At 40.6% G+C, this 26141-nt stretch overlaps 1 non-coding gene across 1 annotated transcript; it reads left to right on the top strand.

Moving 5' to 3' along the window:
• The first annotated feature begins 4378 nt into the window (after positions 1-4378).
• Positions 4379-4450, top strand: TRNAE-CUC (transfer RNA glutamic acid (anticodon CUC)). Its single transcript has one exon. It is a non-coding gene; the product is annotated as a tRNA-Glu (tRNA).
• The last annotated feature ends 21691 nt before the right edge of the window (positions 4451-26141 follow it).

Genomic DNA, 26141 nt, shown 5'->3' with positions numbered 1-26141 from the left:
GTGAGACCTGCAAAGAAAGAAACATAATCCACGCACGCTGTTCAATACGGCAAGGAGCAAAATACACATATCATAGTAATGTAAACAGATTTTTCTTGCTGTTATTTTCAATGTTTCTTATCAATTTGTGAACAAAGTATATTTACTTGTGGTTTCAGGACAGAATGCAAATGTAAACAACCTCAGCAATGCCACCATGTAGGTGACTGAAGGAGGGATATAGAGAGAAGGAGAAAAGGTGGATGAAAAGATAGGAGAAAAATATCTTCATCTTACAAAGAGGGTCTCAAGACATACATGGCAAGTCTGTGGGACAAGAAATAGAATAGCATTTAAAGCTACAAAGAGAAACATTAGAAACATTTTTAGAAGAAATTTGACCATCAAATGCTGGGAGTAAGAGAGGAGAAAGAGGAAGCCTAGGTGACCCCCGATCTTCATCTTTCATATTTGGAAGTCAATAAAAAGTTTCCAAATGGAACAACTCAAGATGTGTTGTAAGCTCTCTCTAGAGGTATGGTGTGAACCTTGGAATGACTGAAACCTGACTAGCATCGAGATTGCTCTTTGGGAAGGGGACTGAAGTAAAGAGACGAAAGATAAGTCCTGCTTTCAATCATTATCTCTTGAGTTGTTATTACGTGTATATATAACTTGGATAAGCGTTAAATTAAAAGTAAATAAATAAGCGTCTGAAAAATGGCATTTATTTATTTCCTTTGGCCTCTGAGTAGTAGAAAAAATGGACTTATGCTATTAAAAACAGATTAGAAACCAGGATTATTTTAAACACTTGTTGTTAGTGTCTTGGAGTGGATTCAGCCTGGTAGTGACCCTGTGCACAGCAGAGCAGAGTCCTGCCCAGTGTTTTTGTGCCACCCTCTCATCTGCCGGCATTACGTCAGACAATGCTCCACTGCTATTGATGGGGTTTTCATGGCCAAGTTTTTCAGAAGTGGGTGGCCAGGTCCTTCTTCCTAGTCTGTCTTAGTCTGGAAACTTCGTTGAAACCTGTCCACAGTGACCCTACCGGTATTTGAAATACTGGTGGCATTGCAGCAATATGCAGCCACCACGGTATGACAACTGACAGATGAGTCCTGTGGTTCCCTGACCGGGAAACGAACCTGTGCTGTTGCAGTGAGAGCGCTGAATCTTAACCGCTAGACCACTAGGGCTGGCTATTTTTAAAATAGTTTATAGTATCTTCCCTTCTTTATTTTTGCCATGTACACAACTAAAGAGCAATGATTTATTTTAATTTTACTGAAAATTATTCCAATAAAGATGTTTAAAAAGCATTTTACATGTGTAATGTATGTGAGCTCAAGGTGGAATGTAAAGAAAGCATAAGTTTTCGAATTCCTTTTGTCAAGCTTAGATATTTTTTTCTCTCTCATGGCCCCAGTACATATTTGTGTGTCCTAGTTGTAAGTCCTTCTAATTCTTCTATGTGGGGTGCTGCCACAGCATGGCTTGATGAGTGGTGTGTAGGTCTTTGTCCAGGATCCAAACCAGCAAACACCGGACTGCGAATTGGAGCATGTAAACTTAACCACTACACCACCAGGCTGGCCCCCAAGCCTAGATTTGCATGGAGTTATTTTCTTTTTCTTTTATTTCTTTTTTGGTGTTGTTACCTCCTGAATTTCTATTTTAGAAAAGCAAAGATCTGCAATAGAAAACTGTATTTTCCACCTAAGCACCTTACTCTGACAGAAGTTGTTGGTTCCCCAATTAATTCTTGTCTGCAGATCAATGGATTGTATAAATGGCAAATCAACCTTGACAAGTTGGAACAAATACAATCATTAGTGAAATCCGAACAATACAGAACAAGCAACTGAATTTAGGTCGGTTTGTCTCCTTTGAAACACTTTTCCTCTGTACTATTTCATACTTGACTAGTCCTTTTGGTGTGCTTGACATATTTTGTAATTGTTCATAGGCAATTTGGATTCTTCATTTATAAAAAAAGAAATTTACTTAAGAGATGCGAATGTACAGGACATGGATAGCATAGATAACCTGGAGTTTTAACAGCATGCGGTAAACACAATAGCATAAGTATTCTGAGATTTTAGAGTAATACCTATGGCTAGAATGTGAGGTAAGGTGGAAGGAGGGTGTCGGGGGGAGAGCAGGTCTTCTGAAAGTATGGGGGAAGAGGCAGCATTCTGTGTCCAGAAGACAAGACAATCTGGATTGGGGGTTGGCATCTCACTAAAGAATTTGAGGAAGGACAAAAGCAGAGAGGAACCAAAGAGATATGTTGGGGTGCCTTTACGCCCAGATTTGGCAGACTAAACAATGGGCCCACAAAGAGGATTTCCTTATGCGTACAGGGTGGTACTTGCCATTTTAATCATCAAAGGTCTTCTGTGGACCACCATCTGGTTGGGTTCTTGTACAGCTTCCTTCTTCCCATGGATCATTCTTTGTGGCTCTAAGAAAGACACAACAGGCTTAGACATACTTGATTTCCTGGGCAGTTAGTAGACTTGTCCTCTTTACATCGAGTCTCCTTTCTGTGCTACGGTGTGGGAGATTTAGGAAGGATCCGAGGGACGCCTGAACAGGAATTGACTCTTCCTACCAACGAGAAATCACGAAATATTCTAGTTTTTCTAAAGTCCCAGGAGGCTCATGCTTAGGAGTAAGACGATTTCCAGTATTCCCACTTTTACTTCATGCTTCCTCTTCAGCGTTAAATTCAGAATTCACAACCATTTTTATAAATATCTGTGAAGGAGCTGTGAAGGTAAATACAAAGCTCGTTGGATGGTCTCCAGGTTTAGTCTTGATACATTCAGGTGAGCACATGTTCCCTTGCTCATAAAGTTAGGCAGGCCCTCAGAACCAATCAGGTTGACTCCTGGGCAGAACCTTGGTCATCAAAGGAGTCTCCGTGATGTTTTTTAAGATCCTGTTTGCTACCCTTGATGAAGCAGCCTCCTTAGTTCCTGTTACTAATGCAGTAGAGGGACAGAGGATTGCTCATTGTCATCTGTGAGGAGGGTCATGACTATTAGTAGCTACTTCTCACATGGCCTTGACATCTACCTCCTCCCCTGACACCTTTTCCTCATAGTGAGCACAACTTGCTAAGAACAGAGTTCTTGGACTTTCTAAATGTAACTCTTGATCTTTCTCTCCGCTGTTCCTTCATCTACCTTCTTCCACTCAGGGAGTATATCTTCATCTTTCTAAGAGCTGAAGCCAGAAACCAGGGAACAATCCTTGATCTCTAGTTTTTCACCACATAGTCTAGCCTGTCTATTCCAAGTTCTATAGATTTTGTTTTGAGTTCATCCACTGTCTACAGCCCCATTAACCTCAAATCTAAATACCTACATTTCTTTCCTGGACAACAAGAGCCTCATCAGTCTCCCTGCTTCCTTTCTTGGACCCTGGATGCCCATTCTGCACATGGCTGTTAGAATGATGATAAACAGAAAACAAAAGCCATAGATTTCATCATGTCACTGTCGAACTTAAAAATCCTTCCATAGATAGTCAGTCTACTTAAAATCCAAATTTCTTAACTTGATTTATGGGACTCTTTAATGTGGCCCCTAACTCCTTCTCCAACCTCATCTTGATCCATTCTTCTCCTGATTCCCACATTTTGATTACATTGGTCTTTTTTTCATTTAGCTGAATGTGGTCAAACTCTTTCTCACTTTGATGCCTTAACACAGCTGAAAGATTCTTTCTCCCAGTCTTTATCTTGATGAATCCTTCCAGTCTTACAGATCTTCCTTTTAATGCCACTTCTTTAAAGATACTCTCTGGGACTCTTTCTATAAACTCACATATACGGCTAATGTTCTATTTTTATAGGACAGCATGGCTCTAAGAGCGAATAGCTACTTATAGATGTGACAAATGCAAGGCTAACCTGGCCCCTGCTTTATCCCTGCCAACTTCTGCCTTCCCTAATCCCACCAGCCAGCATCCCTTGCTCTCTGCATTTTGTAGCATGTCTTGGCCTTGTCCTCACTCATGTCCAAGCAAATCTGAAGTTCTTATGTGGCTCTTCAGTTGAATACACAGAACTCAAAAGCCATGTTTGAGGACTCTCTAAGAAAATGGAAATTGGCCATAGATATGTTAAGCTCCATTCATTCAATATTCAACAATATTTCTTTTTTGTAGCTACTACATGCTAGGTACTGTGCTAAGTATGGGGACTAGAACAATGAGTGAGGTGAATTTCCCTCCTGCATGGAGTTCATACTTGATTGGAGAGACAGGTGTTAGACACACACACGTGCACATACAACAACATATTGGTAAGAGTTGTGATCAATTCTGGGTGAAAGTGGTATGACTAGAGGATCTATGATTTTAGATTCTCTAGTAACTACGTTAGTCAGCCCTGGTGGTCTAGTGGTTAAGATTCGGCACTCTCACTGCTGGGGCCCAGGTTCATTTCCTGGTCAGGGTACCACACCACCATCTCTCACTTGTTATACAGCTGTGGCTACCATGTTGCTGTGATGCTGAAAGCTATGTCACCAGTATTTCAAATACCAGCAGGGTCACCCATGGTGGACAGGTTTCAGCAGAGTTTCCAGACTAAGACAGACTAGGAAGAAGGACCCGCTCACCCACTTCCAAGAAAATTGGCCATGAAAACTCTATGAATAGCAGCGAAGCATTGTGTGATATAGTGCTGGAAGATGAGAGGATGGTACAAAAAGACCGGGCAGGTTCTGCTCTGCTGTACACAGGGTCATTGGGGGTTGGAATCAACTTAATGTCACTAAAACCAAGTAACTACATTTAAAAAGATTTTTTAAAAGGGTGATATTAATTTTAATGCAGGTATCTTTTTATCCAATATATACAAAATATTACTTTTCAATGTGTAATCAAGATGGAACATTAATGACGTATTTTGCATTCTTGTTTTTATGCAAGTCTTCAAAATTGGCTGTGTACTTTATACATACATCACATCTCATTCAGAACAGCCATATTTCAAATACTCAATAATCACATATGGCTAGTCACTATTATATGGAACAGAGGAGACTTAGGGTTTCTCAAAGCCTTATTGGTGCTGACTATGACCTTGTCCTATTTTTTGTCACAATAGGATATTATCAGTCAGATAGCTCATGACTCCTTGAGAGGCACACTCCTGACAACTTTAATTCCTCTCAAGGTAGAAGGTGGTGGGTAGAGCTGACATGTAAAAAAGGAAAATTTTGTATAGCTCCAGTATATAAAGCTAAAACTGAATTTCAAGGAGGCAGATGATACTCAGAACTTTAAACAATGAGAACTTTCAGGAAACAAATGAGATGCCCTGTCTTATACTTCTTGTCATTAGAAGAGCCAAGTAAGGGCTGATCCCCACTGGGCTAGGATTCAGTAACTCAAAGAGGCTTCTATCAGATGAGCCCCAAGTTGCTGTAAATCATGAGATTCTGTAATTGAATTAAACTTGAAACATTCCTCCAACAAAACATAGTGTTTTGGGTTTTATTTTCTTTTTTGGCCTTCATTTAGAAGGCATTAGAAAATGTTTTTTGAAAGTATTTTATTTTTGGAGAAAACAAGTTTTTGAATATAGCTACACATCCCAAGAGAATTTGAGAATTTAGGCAACTATCAAATAATTTTAGAGAAAAAAGAACGGAAACATTTTTTGAGGAGGTAAAGAAGAAATCACCTCTTTACTCTTGTTTCTTGACTTCAACTTTGTTAGTGTAAACTAGGTCTCAATGAACTTTTACCCTCCAAGGCATATTGGACTCATCTACAATCTTATTTGACTGAATGATGCATGCTGATGATGGCAACTCATTTTATAAACGAAATTCTAACTACACATTTGTATATGAAATTAGATAATACTTGCAAATAGAGATACATTTTCTGTACTATGGAACTTGGGAAACCTGGGAAATGTTGACTTATTATAGACATTTCTCCCAAAATGTTACATCAATACATTATGTTGGTTGCCAGGAATGGCCTTAGTCAAGTCTGAGCCGGGTTGGGGCTGAACGCTCACCTCTCTAAGGCTGGGAAGAGATCCCCCTGCCCAGCCAGACTGCTGGGGATTCTCCTTGCTTTTAACCTGGCAGACAAAAAAATTAACATTTTTTTGAAAATGGAAGAATATAAAGAAAGTTGATAATATGGAGAAGAGGGACACAATGTTGTATTTTGCAATTTTAAGCACTCCTTGTTTTTATTTGCTTTTTAAATGACTAAGGTTAAAGTCGTTTATGGAAATCTCCAAATTTTCCTTAATTTTGGTATTTTTATTAAAATCATTTTCAATGTGAAAGTGCTTTCTATAATTGTGGATGGTCTGTTATTAACTCTGTCTGCTCAAATCCATTCTCCATGTGCTCTAGCCCCCTCATTCACACCCTGCCTCCTACTCATATGAGCACGTCACCCTTACATATGCATGTGTGGCCTCATGTGTGCATGTGTGCATGCACACACACACACACACTCACACACAAATGCACAGCAGTGGCGGAGTCCACTCTAAGGCAGTAAATTTCCTCTCCATGCTCCCAGGTGAGGTAACAGAGTGCTTTTGGTTCTCTTTATCTCTTCCTACGCTCTTTGTCCTATCAGTTACCAGATTCCTCCAAGACTACATTCAAAACCTTCAGTTCTCTGCTGGAAGAGTAGTTTAGGCTGTGGAAGAATTGGCAGAGTGCTAAGTGGTATCCTTGTCTTATTAAACAATTTCACTCAAGTGAAAATGGAGAGCTCTTTCCTTTTTCACCCTTACTCTGTAATTGACATATCTATTCATTCATTCATTTAGTAAACATTATTTCTGAACACCTACTTCATGCCAGCCATCGTATGAGGAGAGTAAACCTGTTCCATCCCTTTACTTAGTTCACAAGTAAGTAGGGACACATTCATCAAAACACTAACTTTACTACAACATGACAAATTAGGTAATGGACAAGTGTGCAAAGTGTCATGCCATGGGCGTGCTGGGGAGGGAGTGACAAGCTCTGTCCGCCTCCCAGAAGAGATGGTATTTGAGCCAAGCCCTCAAGAATGCTGTGCACTTCAGGCACTTGGCAGAGGCAGGGGGCTGCAGCCCAGGCAAAGTGAGCAAAGCAGGAAAGCACAGGGCATGTGTGGGGAGCGACAGGTGGTGTGAAGTGTCTGGGTAGTTGGAGTCAAGGTTGCGAAAGCCAAGAGTGGGCAGGTTGTGAAGAGCATAAAGGCTGAATCCGCCCTGGGAACTAAAGATGGAGACTAGAGAAACTTCTAGAATAATGGATTGGAAGATTGAGAAACAATCAGGCTACATTTCAGCGGCGGTAGCAGCAGTGGTGATTTCTTCCTCTCCCACCCCCTTCTCCTCCCTCTATAAAATGGCAAGAATGCTACTTTTTGTAATAATTTTGCCAACAATAGTGCATAGAATGCCCAGACATGGGGAAATTCGGGTGCCACTCTGTACGAGTTTTCTATTCAAAAACAAAATGCTGTTATCTCATAGATATAAAATGTTAATGAGCTGAGCCTCTGTGCCCACTGGGAACCACCCATAGGCCAGCTCTGCCATGGGGAGCTCTGGAGATTGTTGAGTAGAATGTCAGAATTCAAGTGACTTCAAAGCCCTATTGTGACCAAGTGGCCCTTAGTATGAATGGGGATGTTCACACTCAGGCTTGTCATCACAGCAAAAGGAGCTGACCAACTATCCCCAGACGATTATTCAGTCTTTGCAAACCAGCGTGGTCATAGGCTTGTTTTCTCCTGAACTGAGGTTGGAGATCCCATGGGAAAGTAAGAAAATCTAATGTGAAATCTGTGCTCTGCATGGGTTGTGATATCTGAAAAGCCACCACAATGGAAAATGACTGATTAATCCTGTTGACTCTGGTGAGCTGGTACTCAGATCTTAAGAGCCAAGAACACATTAGTATGCTGGTCAGACTAGACTACTCAGAGTGGCTAAGCTGTTTCGTGCACACAGATACAGCCTGGATCCTCACAATAAATAATCTCTTGGCCTTACTTTTGATAAAGCCCTTCCTTGTACATAGGGTTAATTCTAAATCTTTGCTGCTAATTCTAAACCTGGGCACCCTACTCTTCCAGCCTTTAGAGGACCAGAATAACAGGGATCCAGACTTGCAAGCTCACAACCACAAACATTTTTCTGAGGTCACATAACCCATCCCAGAAACACCTTCATGCATTTAAGAGAGGGATGTAGGAAATCAATGAACTGAATTTTGGCAAACTTAAGCTTCTTATACTTAAACTGGTTTCTCTAAAATCTGTCTCAGTTTTTCTCTTTTATCTATAATCTATCATCAGATCTCCCATTATTGATCCCTACTCTGCCCCCACCACTCATCCACAAAGTTTGTCACTTTTTTTCTATTTGCCTCCTTTCTTAAAAAAGTCAACCTCTTTACCTAAATCCTTATTCCTCTAGCTGTTGCGGCTCTGACTTATTTTTCATATTACCTCAAAGTTTTTCCCCAATAATCTCTAGAAAACGCAAATGAAAATAACTCCCCTTCTTTCATTTTCATTTTAGTGATTATTTATTGAGTGCCTAGTTTATGCCAGCATTATGTGCTGTGAAGAATATGAAAGCAGGTTAGGGTCCCTGTCCTAAAGAGCTTACAATTTAAAGAAAAATTAGTGAAGTAGACAAGTAAACCAGTAAGGCATGGTGAAATAGTGCTAAATCAGGGTTGAAATCCTGTGCTTTGGGAACCCTAAGGAAAGTGGGGCTGACAATTACTAGAGAGATGAGAGAGACCAAAGAGTTTGCATGTGAACTGAGCCTTAGGGAACGTGAATGATCTTCGATTTCTGATTGTTTTCAGCACTTGCTGTATCTTGCACTGCAGCATTTAATTAAACACAAAGTGACAGCTTTTTAAAATATGCAATTTGTTTTCAGGCCCAATTTTGTCAACTGTGGGTGGGTCTGGTCTCCCTGGCAGAGAGTGAACTCCTTTGGCTCAGGCCCTGTCATCTTCTTCTCTCGTATTCCTCAGGCACACAGCACGTGCTCAGTCAACCCTGGCTGCATCATGGACACATCATCATCATCGTGAGAGTATCAGTAGACTTGATTATTCAAACAATCTAAAGTTGAAGAACCCAAGGCTTTCTTTAAAACAGGACATGTTGCTTAGAATCATAATAGGCAATGTGATGCATTTCAAAATACTACTGTCCTCTTTAAGCCATTGTGCCACTGGAGTCTGCCTGATGCCCCCAAAGGACTCTCTGTAGAGGCCTCTTTAGAGACAATGAGATCTTGGAATCTAAATTTAGAACCAGAGTAACCAATGTTGGTGGCCGCATATCAACCTCTTCCAGAGACCAGCTAACTCTGCCCGGTGGTCTAGTATGATCAACGGGGAGGAGACTTCACAGCAAGTGGGCAAAGCCTATGTGGGAAATATGGGCAGTCCCTGCTGCCTCCCATTCCACCTTGAAGCAATACATTATCACAGAGACATTTTTCTTTCCTTCATCAACTTGGTATTCAGTTGATGCTTGTTCTGTTACATGCTAAGCTGTTCTTGGCCTCAGGAAACTCTGGCTTCTTGACTGATGATATTTGGTAGGAGTTGTTATAGCCAATCTCCTTGCTTGATGGAATTGTTGGAAAGGATGGATGAACCATTCATGGGCAGTCCCAGACAGGAGACAGTCAGTACTGGAGTCACCTCACATCGCGTGTCAGGGCCACATTAGTCTCTGGTTGGATGCAGTCTTCTTCTCAGGTGGCTCCTTGCCTGTGGCACCTTCTTCAACCTTTAGGAGTCACCAAAGCAAGATCTTGGTTTATCAGACACCAGCATATGATGATTCCTTCTGCCTCTCCCTTGTGAACAACTGGACAGAATGGAGGGCTGGCCACTTAATGTCTCCTCATCACATTCCTTTCAAGATTTCAGCTATCACCGTCATGCAGTAATGCCCTCTGGATCAGGAAAGCCTCACTGTCTAAGGACTTGATTTTCTGGACTGCTGGCTTGTGTTCAAGGATGTTCGTTTCCCAAGCATGGCACTAAGCAGTTTTAGGAAATGCTGATACAACGGTAGCAATTTTCCCCAATTTGTTCCTGACAAAGAACTCTCTTCAAAATTGAGTTGGCTTCTTTTCTTTTGTTCAAAAATGCTAGTAAATACAATTAGCCTCATTAACCTCAGTTTCTGTTTCATAACTGAAAATTAGCCTACAATCACTGGTTTGCTGGAAAGCACAGTTGTAATTAGTCTTTAACTGACTGACACAAAAAATCTGCCTCTCTTTTAATTTCTCTGACATCTCTGTGCAAATGAAAACATGTCTGAACTCTCCTGCACTGGAATTAGGGGCAGGAGTAAAAATAAATCAGGGATTTAAATCAAGGATCTCAAGCCGACACACGAAAACCAATATTCTTGCACATGGAAATTGGAGACGAGGAGGCATTTGTCAAAGAGGTGATGACAAGAAGGTAGATACTATGAAGTCTAACCCCAACACTACTTCTAACGTGTCCAAGGAAGGTTGCTAGTATGCTGATGAATCTGTCCTCCATAGGCAGTGTCAAATGACTATTTGCAAAAAAGATGGGGAAAAGTCACCATCTCAGTCCTTGAAATCTATATTGTTGACCTGCTTTAACAACATTGCCCTTTTTGTGAGCAAGAGAAGAAAGTCACATTCCATCAGCAATCATGACATGTGGTACTTTTCCAAGCTAGCTCCTGAAGACTGGACTTCCAGGCCTTGTAATCAGACAGCTGGGATTATGATTCTCATTGAGAAACTCTATGGCCATCATCCATTGAGTGGCTGATAGCCCAGAGAAAGTGTCCAATGCAGGAAGGCAGAGGATGCTCATTTCCTTTCAATCAACAGACAATCTGCTGAGATAAAGGGAAAGTAATTAGAAGTAGTTTAACCAAGTCTGAGTTTAACAAAACATGGTCTGGGGAGCCAGGCCATGATGAGCATCCATTTGGTGGAGCTCATCAATCTGGATTAGACACTGAGGTGGCAAATCCATACACACTGATGTGTGCCCTTCTGGGTGGTTGGCTTTGCAGATGACACGATAAAGACGAATATCTCAGGGCTCAGAAATCTGAGGCTGGTGGGAGCTTGTGTGTGTATTTTGGGGTAGGTAGATGGTGAAGGACAGCTCTTCAGGTCCTTGGCCTAAAGCATGGATGACTCTAAATAAAGCTCATGGTATAGTGATGTCCTAAACTGGGAGGTGGGGATCTATGTATAGCAAACAAGTTTTCCTTTATTGGCCTCAGTTTCCCCTTGGTGGAATAAGGAGTTTGGAGGATATAATCCCTAATACCCATCTAGCTCTGGCAATCTTTGAGTGGATACTAAGCAAAGCTGGACTCTGTAGTCTGCACAAACAAGTGTGAATTCCTTAACAGACATAATTCCTTTCTTTGTCCCCTTCACCTTCTTCCCACACTCTTTGTTCTCTTAACTCCCACTAAAGGTTCTTAATTTATGAGTTGCTTCTCTATACATTTAGACAATACCCCCTGGCATACACATGTTCAAGGCCTGCATCGTCTCCCTGCCAGCATGGACACTGGCTACAGGGCTATGAAACGGAGCCCAGCTGTTCTGTCTCGGTGCCCAAACTGCAAATGAGAACTCTTATAATTCAATTGAAGTTCTCCTGTGTCCCTCCCTGCACCTCTTATCAAGCCCCATAATAGTGAAACAAAATAGTCACTAAATCGGGAAATAATCCAGGGCAGTAAAGTAGCTTTTATTAGACACCTAAGGCATCAGATGCAAATAAGGTAATGCGAGAGAAAATTAATATTATTCTCTCTGTGATCATTGGAGAAAGTGGTGTATGACACTTGACTGAGTAGCAATATCTTTGAAACATCTTCCTTATTCTCTTTAGCACTGTTTATGCAAGAAGTTCTGTCTATGCAATAACCAGGTTGGAAATGGCCATGTGATTGGGTAGGATAACTGGGTCTAATTACCTGGAGCTCCTGGATGGAAGTGTGTGGGTTGAGAATTCTGTTTGAAGAATTCCCAGGAATGTACCCTTTAGGAACCACTGTATTCCAAAGAATGACACCGAGACTCTTACTGCAGAGACACATTTCTGCTTAGCCATATCACCTTGTTCCACCTTCTCTGCCCTCACAGCCATATGCTTTCTCCATCTCATTTTCTGTTCATTTCAAACAAGCATCACATATCCCACAGGAAGAGGAAAGATCTTGAGGGTGGTTATTTTGACAAGACACTCAGGAATAGGGACCTCCCTCTTCCTCTGGCATTCATTTCTTGCATGTTTCTTTTGGGTAATTAAACACAAAAATGTCACCTAGCATCCTGGCAATTGTGGGAGGTGGAGGGGGAACATGAAGCAAAGGCAAACAATTAATATGAAGAAGTCAACACTGTGTTTTTGTTTTTCTTCCAGCTTCTCTAGAAAGGGATTAGTTAGTTATTGGTTATTCATATGCCACTTACTTCCCCAAAGATTTTTGAGGCAGTCCAATGTCATAGCATCTCAGTAACACCTGCATGCTCCTAAATTTACTTTCTTGGCAAAGAAAAACAACAAGCCAATTTCAAAAGTCTGAGTTGAGTGCTTCTAAGTTCCAGTGAAATAAAAAATTTCTCTTGGTGAAAATATCCGTATTCACTTGTTCCAGTTCTCTGTTCCACCATCGAGTCAGGTTGTCTTCCTTTCAAGGAAGTGTTTGATTCCGTGGCCTGCTCAGATGCATGTGTTAAATGAGGTCCAGCTATGAGGTTTGACTCTTTCCATGTCTGGCACCAGCTCTATCCAGTCCAGTGAGGAGTGCAAGCTGTACTCCATAACCCTGGCATCTGAGGGGTCTTGTGTCACAATGAACCCTCTTTCAATAGGGCTACTTGTCTAGAGGACGGCCACCTCTCTGAATCAGTTCTTTTAATATCATGATAGTTGAAATTCTGAGCCCTTTTCTTTAAACTGGATTGTTGCCATTCTCTGAACATACCTCGGACTTTCTCACTTATGCTTTTATTCATGCAGTTCCTTTGCCCTGAAACCCTCCCTATTTATACTGCCCATTTCTTTTTCCTCATTCTTCAGGGCTTTGTGGAAAGATTATTACCTCATGAAAGCTTTGGTGTCAGTTATCAATTGTCACAATAAAGCTGAGTAACAAATAACCAAACTTTAGTAGCATACTACAGTAAACATTTATTTGTCCTCACAAGTTTCCAGGTCAGCTGCATGGTTCTTATGATCTCAGTTGGGCTCATCCATGTACCTGCAGACAGCTGTGTGATGGCAGAAAGGTGTGCCAATCTTGGCTGGGCTCTTCCACATGTAAGGGTGTTGGCTGACTGTGAGGCAGCCTAGGATAGCCTTCAGCTTTCCTCCACACAGTCTCTCATCCTCCAGCAGATTAGTTTGAGCTTGGGCTCAGGGTTGTGACAGGGATCTTAGAGAAAGAGGAAATGTGCAAGGCCCCTTGAAGCTTAAGCTCAGGGCTGGCGCATCATCACTTCTGCCACTTTCTATTGGCTGAAACATGTCACAAGGTCAAGTCAGGTTCAAGGGGAAGGTAACTAGACTCTACGCCTTGAGGGAAGGAACTGCGAAATCACCTTTCAATGAGTGTGGGTAGAAGAATGAAGAGTTGGGAAAATTTTTGCAATCAATCCACCACAACTTTTCTGATTGCCTGGTTTGAAGTAGTTTTTGGTTGTGGTTTATTTTTATTGTTTTGATAGCAACTTAAAAATAGAACATTATTTGGGTACTTTATCTTCCGTTATGAGCCCCTTGAAGGCAGAGGCCTTGTCTTATTCATTCTTTGAGCCTCAAGTTGCTTAATTTGATGACTTGCCCCTTTTAAGTGTTAGGCATATTTAAGAATAGAAATAGTCTACAAATAAGGCAAGATAGAAAACAGAAGCATAGAAAATTTTAAATCTTGGATGACCTGAGAAGTTTACTCTATCATCCTGTCTTGTAGTAGTACATTAGAAAGCTAATTTAAAAAATTGTGTCAAAATGCAGAGAAGTCCCTTTCCTCAAGTCAAATGCCTGTTGCAAACTATGCACCACCCATCCATGCAAAGATTTGTCCACGCACCCTAACACTCCAGCTTTAATTTTCCAATTTCTTAGCAGACAGAGAGCAGTCATTTTCTCATTTTCATCTTAGCCTTCACTGTCTGCCTTCTTCTTCTCACTGTAACTCAACTACACTTCATTGGTGACAATGACATCTGCTTAGCATTCTAAGTTTGGGACAGAGCCCAAGTACCAAGAATAGGGCTTTACATACAGTAGGTGCTCGGTAACTGCTTGTTGAACACATAGATGCAGGAGATTCCTTCCACCTTAGTGTCTCTTGGTCCCGTCTAATCGAGGGTGTTCTGTGAGACCTACCATACAATCCTGCAGGTAATTCTGGCTTCTCTGGCATCTTTCCTGTCTTCCTTCCTGAAGCATGGCTCCCAAGGGAGTCAGTCTACCTCAGACCGTCAGAGCACCCTGACTCCCCATCCACTTGCCATTTGCACCCAGCCTTTTGCCAGAGCTGTATTTGAGAAGACAAAGCCCATCCAATATGTGCACGTGTGTGTGTGTGTGTGTGTGTGTGTGTGTGTGTGTGTTATCGAGGGGCTGGGGTGAATTCCGCTCTGAAGAAAAAGAGAAGATCGAGTTCTATATTGATTCATTTATCTCGAGAGCTCTCCACTCTGAAGAACAGAATTCAATTAATATTTCAGGTTTTTAATGAAACTTGTTCTTGCCGTGACTTTTCCTGTCACCATTCATTCAAGTTCTAGGTTTGCAGAATTCAGTACCAGAGAAGGTCTTTTATAATCAGTATATGCCCTCTCAGTTCTCCCGGTTTGGCTTAATTCTCCAGCCAGATCACTGAGAAAGAAGAGCCTGTATTTTCTTTCACTCAGAGAACAGTTTTTAAAGAAAGCCTTATTTAATCTATAAATCTGTGCCCTTTATTGTTAGATATGGGTCAGTACGTCTTTAACCTTGGTTTACAGCAGAGCGTATCTTTCAGATTCTCTCAGAATCAGTTTCTTTGAATCAGTCTCTCTAATGGCTAATTTTGTACGTCAGCCTGACTGGATCACAGGTTGCCCAGATCTTTGGCTAAAGATTATTTCTGGGTGTGTGTGAGAGAGCATTTCCAGATGAGATTAGCATTTGAGTCTGTAGACTGAGTCAAGCAGATTCCCCTCCTCCGAGTGGATGGACGCCATCCATTCCATTGAGGGCCTGAATAGAACAAAAAAGCAGGGGAGAGGAGAATTCACTTTCTCTCTCTCTGCACCTGACTGCTTGAACTGAGCCTTGGCCTTCAGCCCTCAGACTGGGCCTTACACCCTTGATGCTCTTTCTTGTTCGTCAAGCTTTTGGACTCAGCCTGGAATTCACACCACCGGCTTTCCTATGTCTCCAGTTTGCAGATGGCAGATGGTGGGACTTCCCAGCCTCCATAATTGTGTGAGCCAATTCCTTATAATAAATCTCTTTTTATACACCCAGTTGGTTCTGTTTCTCTGGAGAACCCGCACTAATACAGTCCCTTATCATGATATGACTACAGCTTTGTGACTTTCGGACAATCTGATGTCTGGTCCCTTCTGGCCATATATCCTCAATTGTCAGCATTTCTTCATCAACAGAGGTCAACATAAGTAATTAAATTGATAGCCCTTCTGCCTTCTTACCTTTCAGGATGGTCTACTATTCTCTACGACTTTCAAGCTTCTATCTTTCCTGAATTCAAGTTTTCCTTGAAACTTAGTCTTTCCTATCAGAAGATGGTAGCTTTCTGCTTTGTCTTTTAAAAAAGAAAAATTTCTCCCTCTCCAAAATCGTTTCTTTTCCATAGTCAGGATCTATTTGAAATTTTATATTTCTCTCTTAACTACTCTCTTAAGACTGGCTGGAAATGGTTACCAGGCCCGCAATTTAGAGCGATGAATTACTGGCTAAAAGCTTTGCAAAGGTTTATTTCAAAATGCTTTAAAATGAAATCTAAAAGTTAGCCTTAATGTAAGTTTTTACTCTATAATTATTTATTCCTGATAATTTCCCAGAGATTTCACCTAGTAATACAGACTTCTCCATTTTTCTTTATTTGCTTTTATCCTTCGAGAGAAACTTTTATTCTTCATATAGTTAAGACAACTTATTGAGAAATTGCTAGGTGACTGGTGCTTGTATTGGGTACTGAGGATGCAAAGATGAATGCCCTCAGTCTGTGCAAGGAATGTTTTGTGTCTTCCTGCCAGTCATATCACGAGCCTGAGGTTCCTGACAAGGAATGCTGGGTGAGCCTTTCTCTCTTTCTTCTCTCTCCCTCTGATTCCAGAATGATGTTTTGAGCGCTGGATGTTCATCTAGTTACTAAGTAAGATATTGAATGGGTTTCTTTCTTGTCATTAGGGTGCAGTTTAAAGGGAAATCTCTCTTTTTTTTTCCTCTGTCACTTTTGAATAGTAGGCTGTGGTTGTTCCAAACTTTATGCTTTATCACCTTCTAGGTAGTATAGTCTTTATACCAACAACTACACATGCTCCCTTACTTTTTCTGGCTGTGCTTTCTCCCCTCCCAAAATTTATATTTGTCTCCCATCTGCCAGCCTTTCCCATGAACTCTCAGGCACAGAATTTATTTCAATTTTCTATAATCTCACTTTCTAATACTAATAAATAATTCACCTGTCTCTATGAGGCCTTGTTGATCTTTCTTTCTTTCTTATCAACTTGACATACTTTTATTTTTTTGTCTTTAGTTTTTACGTTTTTCCTTCAGTTGTCTAGTCTGGCTTCTTTTTGCCCAGCTTTATACCCAGGCCAGCTAATCTTGGCTTCTGAGATACCCCCTCCCAATCTACACTCAGGCTCTTGTTCTCTGTTGCATTCTCCTGCCTTGCTCATAGGGGTCCGCTGGGTGCTCAGCTTCTGGGGTCACAGCTTCTCATGGACTCTGGTCATTTGCCTCTGAGCCCTGATCCTCTGCCTTCTCTTGTCTGTGCTCACTGAACTCTACTTCTCTTCTCTGACTGTGCAAAGCAGAATTTCCAGAAATTGGAAAGCCTGCTTATTCACCCCACCCCGTCATCAGTCCCCACCACCCACTCATTGCAGTGGAAGTGGGAGTTGGCAAGAGGTTGATTATGTTGGAGGAAACTGTGAGAAATACTGGCGATGCCTTATGGTCTCTCCCAGGCAGTGCCCCTCTCCATTCCTTTCTCCGCTCCCTACCTTCTCTTTATTGGCTACTTGGCACCTATTGTGCCACGCAAAGAGATTTGTTTAACATTTTATTTTGACAGCTTCAAACTTACGGAAAAGTTGCAAGAATAGTAGAGAAACCTCTCATACAGGCATACTTCATTTTATTGTGCTTTGCTTTATTGTGTTTCTGAGATTTTGCATTTTTTACAAATTAAAGGTTTGTGGTGACCCTGCGTCGAGCAAGTCTATCAGTGCCATTTTTCCAACACTAGTTGCTCACTTTGCATCTCTGCGTCACATTTTGGTAATTCTCACAATATTTCAAACTTTTTTGTTATTATTATATTTTTTATGGTGATCTGTGATCATGATATTTGATGTCACTATTGTAACCGTCTTGGGGCACCGCAAACCACACCTGTATAAGACCGCAAACCTACTGGGTAAATGTTGTGTGTGTTCTGACTACCCGACCCACCAGCAGTCCTGTGTCTCTCCCTCTCCTCAGGTCTCTCTATTCCCTGAGACACAACAATATTGAAATTAGGCCAATTAATAACACTACAATGGCCTCTAAGTGTTCAAGTGAAAGGGAGAGTCACACATCTGTCGTTTTAAATCAAAAGCTGGAAATGATTAAGCTTAGTAAGGAAAGCATGTCGAAAGCTATAATTGGCCAAAAACTAGGCCTCTTGCACCAAACAGTTATCCAAGTTGTGAATGCAAAGGAAAAGTTCTTGAAGGAAATTAAAAATGCTACTCCAATGAACACACAAGTGATGAGAAAGCAAAGCAGCCATTGCTGATATGGAGAAAGTCAATTTAGTGGTCTGGATAGAAGACCAAACCAGCCTTGGCATTCCCTTAAGCCAAACTCTAATCCCGAGCAAGGCCCTAACTCTCTTCAATTCTATGAAGCTGAAAGAGGAAAGGAAGTTGCAGAAGAAAAAACTGAAGTTAGCAGAGGGTTTGGTTCATGAGGTTTAAGGAAAGAAGCTGTCTCTATAACGTAAAAGTGCAGGTGAAGCAGCAAGTGCCGGTGTAGAAGCTGCAGCAAGTTCTCCAGAAGATCCAGCTCAGATCCTTAGTGAAGGTGGCTACACTAGACAACAGATTTTCAATGTAGACGAAATAGCCTTATATTGGAAAAAGATGCCATCTAGGACTTTCATAGCTAGAGAGAAGTCAATGCCTGGCTTCAAAGCTTCAAAGGACAGGCTGACTATTTTGTTATGGGCTAATGTAGCTGATGACTTTAAGTTGAAGTCAATGCCCATTTGCCATTCCAAAAGTCCCAGGGCCCTTAAGAATTATGCTAAATCTACTTTGCCTGTGTTCTATACATGGAACAGCAAAGCCTGGTTGACAACACATATGTTTGTGACATGGTTTACTGAATATTTTAAGCCCACTGTTGAGACCTACTGCTCAGAAAAGATTCCCTTCAAAATTATTACTGCTCTTTGACAACGCGCCTGGTCGCCCAAGAGCTCTGATGGAGGTATAGAATGAGATTAATGTTGTTTTCATGCCTCCTAACACAACATCCATCCTGAACCCCATGGATCAAGGAGTAATTTTGAATTTCAAGTCTTATTATTTAATCAATACATTTCATAAGGCTATAACTGACATAGACAGTGATTCCTCTAATGGATCTGGCCAAAGAGAATTGAAAAGCTTCTGGAAAGGAAGGTTTTCACCTTTTTAGAAGTCATTAAGAAGATTTGCAATTCATAGGGAGAGGTCAAAATATCTACATTAACAAGAGTTTGGAAGAAGCTAATTCCAACCCTCATGGATGACTTTGAGGGACTCAAGACTTCAGCAGAGGAAGTAAAGGCAGATGCGGTGGAAATAGCAAGAGACTAGAAGTAGAAGTGGAGCCTGAAGATGTGACCGGATTGCTGTAATCTCATGATAAAACTTGCATGGATGAGGAGTTGCTTATGAATGAGCAAAGAGAATGATTTCTTGAGATGGAATCTATTCCTGGTGAAGATTTTGGAAATGACAACAAAGGATTTAGAATATTACATGAACTTGGTTGATAAAGCGGTGGCAGGGTTTGAGAGGATTGACTCCAATTTTTGAAAATTCTACTCTGGGTAAAATGCTATCAAACAGCATTGCATGCTACAGAGAAATCATTCATGAAAGGAAGAGTCAATCAAGGCAGCAAACTTCATTGTCATCTTATTTTAAGAAATTGCCACAGCCACCGCAACCTTCAGCACCCACCACCCTGATCAGTCAGCAGCCATCAACACTGAGGCCAGACCCTCCACCAGCAAAAAGATCATGACTTGCTGAAGGCTCAGATGATGGTTAGCATTTTTTAAGCAACGAAGTACTTTTTAATGAAGGTAAGTACATTGTTTTTCCAGAAATAATGTTATTGTCCACCTAATAGACTACAATATAGTGTAAACATAACTTTTAAATGCACTGGGAAACCAGAAAATTCATGTGATTTGACTTATTGCATACTGATCCTGCTATATCTCTGAGGTATGCCTGTATACTGTTGACCCAGAGCTCTATTTAATCCTTGCTAAATGTTTAGGCAACATCCCTTATAGCAGAAGGTTCACACCAGGATCACCCACTAAACCTGTTGTCGGTCTTTCTAGCCTTTCAACCTGGAATAGCTCCTCAGTCTTCTCTAACCTCTATGACCTTGATATTTGTGAACATTGTAGACCAGTCATTTTGTGGAATATTTCTCAATTTGGATTTTCCAGTCCTTCCTCATGACTCAGCTCCAATTACATATTTTGTGGAGGGAAGGTCACAGATGCTGTATTCTTTCCAATGTGTCCTATCCAGAGGCACACGATGTTGGTTTGTCCTGTAACTGGTGGTGGTAACTTTGATCATTTGACTGTGATGGTGTCTGCCATCACTCTTTTTTTTCCTTCTAATTAATAAATATATTGTGGGGTGATGTTTTGAAACTATGTAACACTGTATTCCTCATCCAATTTTTACCCACAAGTTTTAGCACACTTTGATGTTTCTTGCCTGAATTAATTATTACTGTGATAGAAATGGTGGTTTTCCAATACCACCATTCTTTCTACATTTATTAGTTGGTTTCCTATTCTAAAAAAGGGCTTTCTCTCTCCACTCATTAATCAATCAATTTATCTGTTTATTTATATCAGTGTGTACTTGTGGTTTCCTATTTTATGCAACATATTGTAATCCATTCTCACATTATTATTTAAAGTTGTTCAAATTTGGCCAATGGAAGCCCCTACATATGTAAACTTTTGGCATGTTCCCATCATTCTTTGACCATTTCCTTACTTTCTGTCACAAAAAGGTGTTCCAGACTCACCTTGTTCTTTGCCTGACCCAGCCCTGGAGAATCAGTCATTTATTTACATGTATGCATGTGAATGTATATATACGTGTGCGTGTGTAAACATACTTGTGTGTGTGTGTGTATATATGTACACATTCACATGTTTAGACACACACATATAACCTGTATTTATTCTCTGTCTTTCTAACTGTATTGAAAACCGCAAGTGTTCACTAATACTTCCAATTCCAATCCAACACTACCCCTTTGTATATTTGTGCTTCTCGTTTCTGACAGTGAGAAACTTGGCTCCCAACATCTCCATCTCCCTGAATGTAACCAATCTCCTGATCCCCGCTGGCTGCTGGCCTCCTTGTTGCAGGCGCAGCCACTGCTTGGGCCTGCCTCCATCAGATCACATACATATTTGGTTCTGCCTTAATGACTTTTTCATGAAGGAAAGAAACCAATAAATATTTTTTAGAGAATGGAAGAGGAAGAGCAAAAGAACAGTGCTAAGAGTTTTTACCCAAACTGCATTTGTTATTTCTTTCTTTGAATTTAGACAATTACTTCTTTATCATTTATTAAATTATTCTAAATAATTAAAACATGTATTTTTGATATATCGTTCTATTTTTCTTTTTTCTTTTTTTTTTGCTAAGGAAGACTTTCCCTGAGCTAACGTCTATGCCAATCTTCCTCTATTTTGTATGTGGGTCACTGCCATAGCATGACTGCCAACAAGTGGTGTATGTCCATGTCCAGGAACCAAACTGGGACCACTGAAGTGGAACAAGCCAAACTTAACCACTAGGCCATGGGCCTAGCCCCCAACTCTTGAGTTTTTATATTGTTAAAAGTGTGTTTCTACAAGGAGTCACTACTCAATTGTCTTTGAGGATGGATAGGAATATGGGATACCAAGTTTACTGTTGTGAAGAGAATAATTTCTGTTTTAATCAAAATGGGTTAAGTTAGGCTGTACAAACATCCCCAAAATGTCAGTGATGTAACACAACAAAAGCTTAGTTCTTGAGCACACTGCATATCCAAAGCAGGTGAAAAAATGGGGATCTCAGAGACCTAGACTTATGGAGACTTCATTTCTCACTGTGTTCCAAGTAGTTCCATAGTTATAGGAAGACATGGTGACTAGTTGCACATTGGCCTTTAAAGTGTCTACCAGGAAGAGAAACACATCATTTCTGCTCATATTTCATTGGCCAAAGCAAGTCACATGACCTTGCTTCCCAGGAAGTGGAAAAGTGCATTCCTTCCATATGTCTTAAAAAAGGAAAGTGGGAAAGAGTCAGAGAAGAGCACTAATGACTCTCACAGTGTCCTCTGACAGGGGGCGTCAAGGCCGATTCTCTGACTTTGGCTTTGCCTTTTATTAACAGTCCAATCTTGTGTTGTTTCTATTTCTTTATCTGCCAGGCAGGAAAACCTAGTTCATGTGGTTATTATGAAAAGAAAAACAGTAAAACTTCTTTACAAAATGCAAATACCATAAGAATCGCGACAGCATTATAACTACCGTTTCTAACAGTAATGTTTCCAAATGGCAGATAATCTTCCTGAGAGCTGTGAAACCCGGTGGATTCCATATTCCAGGCGATGATGAGGACAATCTTTTTTTCTGATTATAAAAGTAATAGATGTTCAGTGTTGATCATTTGCCCAGTATAAAAACACATAAGTAAGAAAACACAAAAGCCATTATTGCAAAATAGAATAATGTTTACCTTCCAATATGCATCCTTCCAGGGTCTTTTTCTATATAGAGTTTAAGTAGTTGAAATTATACACAATAGTTTTTGCATTAATTTTCAAACTGTAATTTGAAATTATATACAATATTTTTACTTAACCTTAAACTTTAAATGTTTTCTCATACAATTACAAATTCTCTTAAATATTGTTTTTCAAAGCCCACATAATGTTTTATAACTGATTAAACATTTATCCATCACTGGGCATTTAGGTTGTTTTCAAATACGTGATATTCATGGTTCTTTAACTCTGCTGAAGATGAGAGAGGAATTTCTTGCTTCTACACTGTACCAGTCCTGGGCCTCATACTCATTCCTCATCTTTCCTCTACCCTACTCCACATCACAGGTCCCAGGGTCAGCTGGCTGTTGGCTGGATTGGCTTAGTGGAAAGCACTAGCAGAGACTGCAGGACGGGGGAAGGAAGAAGCCCACCTGTTTCTCCCTTTCTGCTCTGTCTTGGATGGTTTCTCTGGAAGTGGCCATGACTTCTCCTTGGCCAGAGCTCTCACCAGATAGGATCTCCCCACATGACGCAAGCCCTGGGCTCCAGTAATGCTCCTCCTCCTCTTGTCCCTCTTGCCTTCATATGATAGTGGTTTCCTGCTGTTGCCAGTCTCTGGGTTATCTCATTATCTCCCGATTGGTGCTCAGTTCCTCCATCACTTGGGTTAGCAAGTCTCTGTGTTAAATTCTCTTTGTTGGAAATACTTGAAGAGGTTTCTGTTTTCCTGGCCAGACTCTCATTTATTTAAACGTTGGGCCATTACAGTTTCTACCACGTTGTCTCTCACCCCAACCCTGGCTTGTCTTTATCAGGAATATTTAGTTCAAGAAACAAACTCATTAAAACTAGTTCAAACAAACAAACAAACAAACAAACAAACAAAAGAAGGAACCGCTGGAAGGATAGATGAGCAGCCCACATTACCAATAGGCAAAAAGCACGGCTGGGAATCACAAAAGAATAAAATTTAAAACTGCCCCCTCTTCATCCTTCTTCCCTATAGAGCAGGGTAAACATGAGAGAAAGTGGTACCCACAGCCCCAGTTCTACATAACTTCCTAAACCCAGCGGTCAACATGAACTAGATTTCTGTTTGTCCATTTCTTATCAAGCCTCACTCATTTCAACCGTCTAAATGTCATGCGATCAGTTGTTAGCAGGAGCGGGGCATAGACAAGGTCACGTGCTCTGCTGCTTACTCAGCTGGAGGGGATGGGGCAGGTTCTCGAGAAAGAGCACAGAAGGGCCAGCTCCTTGACTAGCATGTCCACATAAGCCTATTATTTAGCGATGTTATAAATGATATGGAGGACTTTCTGTGTCTGGAAATGTGGCATATCTACAGAGAAACTTCTCCTAATACAGGGCACAAAGAACTGCAGGATAATTTATGAAAAAACAATGTCAATGTCTTTTTAGTTCATGACTGAGCAGGCAGTAAAGTTAAGAAAGCCACTGGGGCCTGAAATGAAGAAAAGTTTCCTCTATGAATGGGGGGAGTGAGGGAAATGGACCAAGGGTGGACACCAAGTATTGGTGTTGGTGATGTCTTATTATACCAGCTTGGTGGTAAGGACAAGTGAATTCATTTTATTATTATTATTTAAAATAAGTTAAATATGTATGTTTGCATACATGATATATTTAAAGTAATAAATAAAAGTATTTTAATATATGTTAACTGGAAATACTTCTAAATCTCAGTTCATAATTGGCCAAAGCTTAATTTTGAGAGAATAAAAGTTTAAAAGGTTTCTCTCACACTCTTTCTGTTCTTGCTGCTCCAGAAAAACCATGCACGGCTGCCAATCTCCAGGACTTTTCTACTCTAATATGAAAATTCTTTGTGGAATGATTGCTATGAAATGCCTCCTTCTGCTCACTGCTGTGGTAGGACACTCCTATAAATTTCCTTATTTGTTTGATGAAAAGAAAGCCATCTGTGAGACTCTTTCTTATGACTCAAAGGTCTTGATTCCACGGTCATTTGCTGTGTCACAATATCAAGCATACCACCTGGCCTCAGTAGCTGCGGGTGAAACGTTCATTTACCATCTCACTTTTGCCGTTTAACATTTAATGTTCAATGTTTAATTCCGACTCCTAGTGAACTCACTGGCAAGAAGGGTCCATAGATTCTGAGTCTGCCCACGAACCTCTCCCTGTTGGTTTCTATTCTGCTCCCTTTGTTTAGAGTCTTAATGTCCATCCTCCAGCCCTGTGAAGTTCTCCAGCCTCGTATCCAGTCTCCTTTCAGTATTTTCAAGAGGAAGTTGCCTCCGTCTGCCCAATAATTGGAATATCAACAGAGCCTCTGTTTTTATACTAATTTTCCAGGACAGTGGGTTCCTCATTTTAAGTGTTTATTATTTTAACTCTCGCGTCACTCGTATCTGCACTTCGGTTTCCATTAGCCACATTTGGAAGTTGAGTCAGGCTTTGCTGTCAGTCATGCTCACTGACTTTCCAGTTTGGGTGGCCAAGTGTCCCTCAGAACATGGCTTCTTTCCAATGTCCCTGGGAACAGCTCTTCCCCAAGGGTTTACCTCTTGCCACTTGTTTTCATGTGACATTTGTAGTGACATGCTGGAGGGAATTATAATAGCTAGTGAGAGCTGATTGTTATTCAGGAACTTCGCAAGCCAGTGGTTAAACCATTAGTAGCTTGAAATCCGTCATGAGGGGAGTATTTACACCATGGAAATTGGCAAATACTATAAATCAGGGCTTCCCCTGACCCCAGAAAGCCCGTTTACCAGCATACCACTACACGTGAGTAATTATGATGAAAATAAAGAAATATTTTTGTGAACATGGATAATCAGGAAATTTTTCTTATTGAGAACATTATCAGAAAACGTTCTTTAAAAAGTTTCAGTCAGGGGCAGGCCTGATGGCGTAGTGGTTAATCTCACATGCTCTGCTTTGGCAGCTTGGGGTTCACCGGTTCAGATCCTGGGTTTGAACCTAGGCACCACTTATTAAGCCATGCTGTGGCAGGCATCCCGCATATAAAGTAGAGGAAGATGGGCACGGATGTTAGCTCAGGGCCAGTCTTCCTCAGCAAAAAGAGGAGGATTGGTGGCAGATGTTAGCTCAGGGATAATCTTACTCAAAAAAAAAAAAAAAATTTGAAAAAACTTTCAATCAAAAAGTCACCCAAATAGGGAAACAAAAATTTTCTAGAAGAAACAAAAAATGCTAAACATAAAAGAAAAGAGTTGATAAACTGGACTTTACCAAAATTTAAAACTTCTTATTAAAAAAGACAGTTAAAATGACAAGGTAAGCCACTGACTAGAGAACATTTTCACAATATGGCAAAAAACTTATATCTAGAACATGTAAAAATTTTACAAATAAATAATAAAAGGACAACTCAATAACAAAATGGGAAAAATATTTAATAGGCACATCTCAAACGAAGATATACAAATGGCCAGTTAATCGCATGAAAAAAGGCTCAACATTCACTATCATCAGCTAAATGAAAATTAAAACCACAATGAGATGCCTTTTCATTTCTACTGGAATGGCTGAAATCAAAGAAGGTGTCCAGGATGTGGAACAGTCAGAGCTCCATACTCTGTTGGTGGAGATGAGCAATGTTGTAACCACTTTGAAAAACTGTTTGGCAGTTCCTTGTAACGTTAAATATGCATCTTCCCTTTGATCTTGCAATTCTACTCCTACCCAAGAGAAACGAAAACATACCCGTGAAAAGACTTGCACAAGATTCTTTATATCATCTTTATTCACAGAAGCTCCAAACTGGAAACTATCCAAATGTCCGTCAACAGG

Source organism: Equus quagga, chromosome 2, assembly GCF_021613505.1.
Source record: "Equus quagga isolate Etosha38 chromosome 2, UCLA_HA_Equagga_1.0, whole genome shotgun sequence".
Taxonomy (NCBI): domain Eukaryota; kingdom Metazoa; phylum Chordata; class Mammalia; order Perissodactyla; family Equidae; genus Equus; species Equus quagga.
The sequence above is the reverse complement of the archived record's forward strand: the minus strand, read 5'-3'. Positions and strand labels throughout refer to the sequence as shown.